Source organism: Leuciscus leuciscus (genome assembly GCF_965113295.1).
Source record: "Leuciscus leuciscus genome assembly, chromosome: 7".
Taxonomy (NCBI): Eukaryota; Metazoa; Chordata; class Actinopteri; order Cypriniformes; family Leuciscidae; genus Leuciscus; species Leuciscus leuciscus.
In genome coordinates, this window is record NC_138731.1 from 6,648,891 (window position 1) to 6,653,685 (window position 4,795).

General features: G+C 35.2%; 1 long non-coding RNA gene across 2 annotated transcripts; it reads left to right on the forward strand.

Moving 5' to 3' along the window:
- Positions 1–822: 822 nt before the first annotated feature.
- On the forward strand, positions 823–4,444 carry LOC309503521. 2 transcript variants are annotated; one of them, XR_014207687.1, is made up of 4 exons: positions 823–2,894; positions 2,985–3,033; positions 3,369–3,482; positions 3,588–4,444. It is a non-coding gene; the product is annotated as an uncharacterized lncRNA (long non-coding RNA). The 2 variants fall into 2 exon arrangements; XR_014207686.1 differs by having other exon boundaries at positions 2,985–3,482.
- The last annotated feature ends 351 nt before the right edge of the window (positions 4,445–4,795 follow it).

Genomic DNA, 4,795 nt, shown 5'->3' on the forward strand with positions numbered 1-4,795 from the left:
AGAGAGAGAGAGAGAGAGAGAGAGAGGGGGAGAGAGAGAGGGAGAGAGAGAGAGAGAAACCACCTATCCAATTCCACGTCCAGCCAAGAAGAAGAGACCCAGAGAGGGCCAGAACACCTTCCTTTATTCTCTCCTGGCCAGGTGATATGGGGGATGGGGTGATGTTGCCACTATCCACTCAAACCCATATATAAGGTGCCTCTCTACTATAAGAGCAGATTGGGCCAGATAATGTGCAAGACCTTTGCCACAGCTGTTACTCTCCTCTTTGGCTTGATTTATGCCCTCAGTGTGAACTATCCTAAAGTATTAAAATACACCAGTAGTAACTGGTTAAGATTTTTTTTATTTTTTTTATTTTTTATTTATTTTATTTATCTTGACCTAAAGTGCTCTGCAAGTCTGATTTTTTGCATAGTCCTTCAAAAAAATTGTCCAAGGAGCTGCAATCCATATGGATAATTGTAAGGTTGAGAATTTATTTATACCAATTTGTACTCTAATTTTGGGCATAGTCTTTTTTATATATATATATATATATATATATATATATATATATATCTTGAGGAGTGGAATAGAACTTCATCACCTTCTAATATGTGTACCTAATGCAGATAAAATTATTTTTTGTCAATAAATAAGTTCTGAATGATAGCAATGTCTTTTGTATTGTGTTGTATTTACGGTATGGTTTACTCCCTGCATTTGGATTCTTAATGTTAAGGCTATACAAGTATCTGGGTGAGATGTTTGAAGAAGTTGAATCAACTTAAAAAAGTAAAGCAATCAGCTGCAAAGCTTTTTTGAGTTTACTGAACACTCAAAAAAAATGATTCAAGGCCTTCTTAGATATGACACATTTAAATTGTGTTCACTTTATTTAAATATATCTAATTAGGAATAATACGTATATATATATTTAATAAGTCTAACGTAAAATGTATAAAAAGTGTCATCTATGAGATTTATTTTAATTTGGTTAACTCAAATTAATTTGGCTTCGGAGCGCGCCATTTGCGCATGTGCAAGACAAGCTCAGAGAAGAACATGCTCAGAGTGTGTGGACGCCATTTTCTCGTCTGCCGCCGTAAGGACTGCTACGTCGTATTCGTTATTGGTAAGTATTATCTTGTTTGAGTATTTGTAATAAATAATTTACCTCACTGTAAGAGAATGTGTAACTTATATCATAATGTTGAGTGAAATATGCAACCGCAGTGAAAGGTATGCAAGGTGAATTGTTCTAAGTGTCCCTTCGATAGCTTAACTTACACACGCAACTTGCAAATTCTGTGTTAAACCAGTAGCTGCTATAACGATTCAGAATTTGACTGTAACTGTGCAAAATTGGTTCTTAACTAATTGGCTTGCTAGCTGGATTGATCCGTCATAAAATGAATTGGAGGCTTGCGATTGTTTCGGCGCCAAGTCTATTTTTGCTGCGTCACTTAAGTTACGCTGAATTGGCCACAGTGCATTGTTCTTGATCAAATTTGACCTGCCTAACATCAAATATAAGACATTTCACCATAAAATCATGAAATGAGGTGTTCCGTGTTTCACAATCACCATATGAAATTAAGGTTAAGCGCTGTGGGAGGAAAAATACACGAAAACATAGTTTTTGTTCAAAGGCCAGTTTAAATGATTAAAACTAGAGGTAACGTATATCTCAATATTAATATTTATCATGTAAACTACCTATTTACAACATCGTAGCTGAGCTGCCCAAGGTAAATCAGAGCAAGTGACAGACAGGGGTTAGCCTACATCAGTCAGAACACCTGAAAAATGTGACAGAATGGACGATAGTCCGTCGTCTGTTTTTGCAGTAAACACGCTATTTGATTAACGCTATAAAACGCATATTTGTTGAAATTATCGATCTATGTATTATGTGAACTCCCATTCGTTTCTAAAAAAAAATAGGCCTATCTATCTATCTATATCTATATCTATATCTCTCTCTCTCTCTCTCTCTCTCTATATATATATATATATATATATATATATATATATATATATACATAAACATAAATTGTGCAGTGCACCAGTAAATGTTGTGGAATAATCTCCAGGAGCAGTGTTTAAAATAAATTTTAACCACTCCAAGTTCGTCAGGCTTATGAAAGGTCAAACAAATGAGTTTTGGAAACATTGTGGAAAAAACAGTATCTCTACATCCACATTAATTTGTTGAACGGTCTTGCTTTCCAACTTTATATTTTCTTAATGTGATACATGAGATATTTAAACACAACCAATTTGCCCAGGACCCTGTGTTCAAGTCTAGACTATGTTATTATGCCGTTCCCTAAATGCATGCGAAGCAAAGCACAAAAACATACTGGTGCTTGATTGTGCCTAGTGTGGTACTTTTCACTGTATAGTACCCCAGTTAACATATTTGTCAAACTTAATTGAAGAATGTTGAAATACTAAAGAATATCATGATAACCCAGATCTAAATATTGTAGCCTAATGTTTTTTAAAAGTTGGTCATCAACATTCACAACCACAGTTAAGTAGTCAATCTCTTAATAAATATTAAAAGTATTAAAAATTAAAAAAATTGAATCATTTGACAACATAAAAAATATTAAAACTCGAGACGTAAGAAGCAAAATGAATTATGTTTTCGCATATGATGCGCAGTTTTTGCGTGCATAAGATACGCACTTTGACGGCGTATAATATGCACGTACCCCACACCACTAAACCTACCCAAGGGGTTTACAGTGTGTAAATATGCATGTAAAAAGTCATTTTTGCGTATCAATTGCACGATGAAACACAAAGCATATTCATATGAGTACTGGTTCCCACGCCTAATCAACATCTTCTCTTTCACAGTTTATGAACATGACCAGGTGAACAGCAACCTCCTAGTTACAGTAAGTCATATTCAAATATTCAGATATTCTGATTTACTTGTCATTTGTTAAATATGGTATCTAATAATACTTTTCTATTCTTCTTTTTAGGATTGTGAATGTGGCAGTGCAAAGAATGTTCATCGAAACTAGCTAGCAGGTAGGCTATTTGTTGCTGCAGCATTTTAGGCAGACTCGTGTGTGCTTTAGGGGCAGTTTTCGCTATCCATGTCCATACACAGATTGCCCATGCACGTTTAGTACATGGAGTAAGCTTCTTAATCACACATACAAAATACATGCTAAACAGGAAACTCCAAAGCCAGAAGAATTAACAACATTCCAGTGTCTTGTGTGCTCATGCAAGGAGCTAGCAGCAGAAAGAGATTATTTTCAACACATAAATGGACATATCAGGCATAATGAAACAGTTCAGTGTATGTTTGTAGGATGTGCATTTGAAAGTAATATTTACAGGACATTTAACACCCACAGATACCGGAAACACAATCCACATTCATTAATAGACTTCAAACCAATTGTCGTCAGCCAATGCCCATGATAGAGGTGTTCAAGAATCAATGGCCAGCTCTTTTTCAGCAGAGTGAAGTAAGTAAACATGTTATGTAGTGTTTTATTTTAGTCGTTATTGGGTATTTTCGTAGTAAGAAGGATAAACAAAACAATTTTTTTTTTTTTTTTTTCATTTTGAAGGTGAACGCAGAGTTCATGCAGGTCACTACGAAGCCACTGCAATCAATGTTCCTATCACAGCTGGGCCACTTTTCAGATAAACTGATGCAGATCTTCAAGAGCAAAGGAGGAGTGAAGGGGCAAAAGATCAAAAACGCCCTGGCGATCACAGACTCTGTTAGTATAAATGCATGCATTGTCTTCTGTTTTGTCTAGTTATTATACAGCTTTCTGCATTTGGCTAATTTCAGTCTTGATTTCCCCCCTGCTGTGGTGTGACAACATAAACATCAGGAGAGAGTGCATCCTGAAAGGCCTGATGATCTACCTGACTGAAGATCCAGACTCTTTCTGCAAGGAGTATGTGGTAAGTGATTTTTTTTTTAATATATATAACAACAATTCTGTTAATACTTTTATGTTTTATAATAGAATATATGATTGATTATTATTAAATGCTCAATTTTCATTTCACAATAAAAGATGTATTAGTGGAATAATAAGATTTAGTTTTATTCATTTTAATAAAATATTTTTAATAGTAATAATTTTGCAGGGGGGAGGGTCTTATTTTGTCTTTAGCTGATCACATCATGCCTGGTAGATGTAAAATCAGGGCTTTAAGTGAATAGTCCACCCAAAATGAAAACCCATTTATTCACCCATGTGTGTGCCTTTTTTCATTCCATGTGTAAGCCTTTCATTGTTCATCTGAACAAAATAGAATTTGTAGAAGTTTTCAGATGTGTATGTCCATAGAATGGAAGTAAATGGCAGCCAACAATGTAATAGTAATATGAACTAACAATGAACAGTTGGATTGTTAACTATCGTTAACAAAGATTAATAAATCTTGTAATAAATGTATTGATATTTTTTAGTTAAAGGGGTGGTTTACTGCTTTTTTTCTTTGCATGATTGTGTTTGTGGGGTGCAATATAACATGTCTTCGGGGTTTTTTGTTTTTTTTAAGTCTTATTTTTCATAAATTTCACCTTTATTGTAAGCTGCTTTCTCCTCTGTCATTTGAACGACCGGTTGACTTCCTGATTCTATGAAACCACTCCCTCGGAAACAGGCAATGGGCTCAGATTGGTTAGTTCGGCCGGTGTGTTGTAATTGGCTAAACTGCGTAGTGCATGTTGTCCGGAAACTTCACGCCCATTACCTTTACGGGCGAAAGTTGCATGTGCTCCGGTCAAATGTAAATAATGGTGTCAATACTGCCG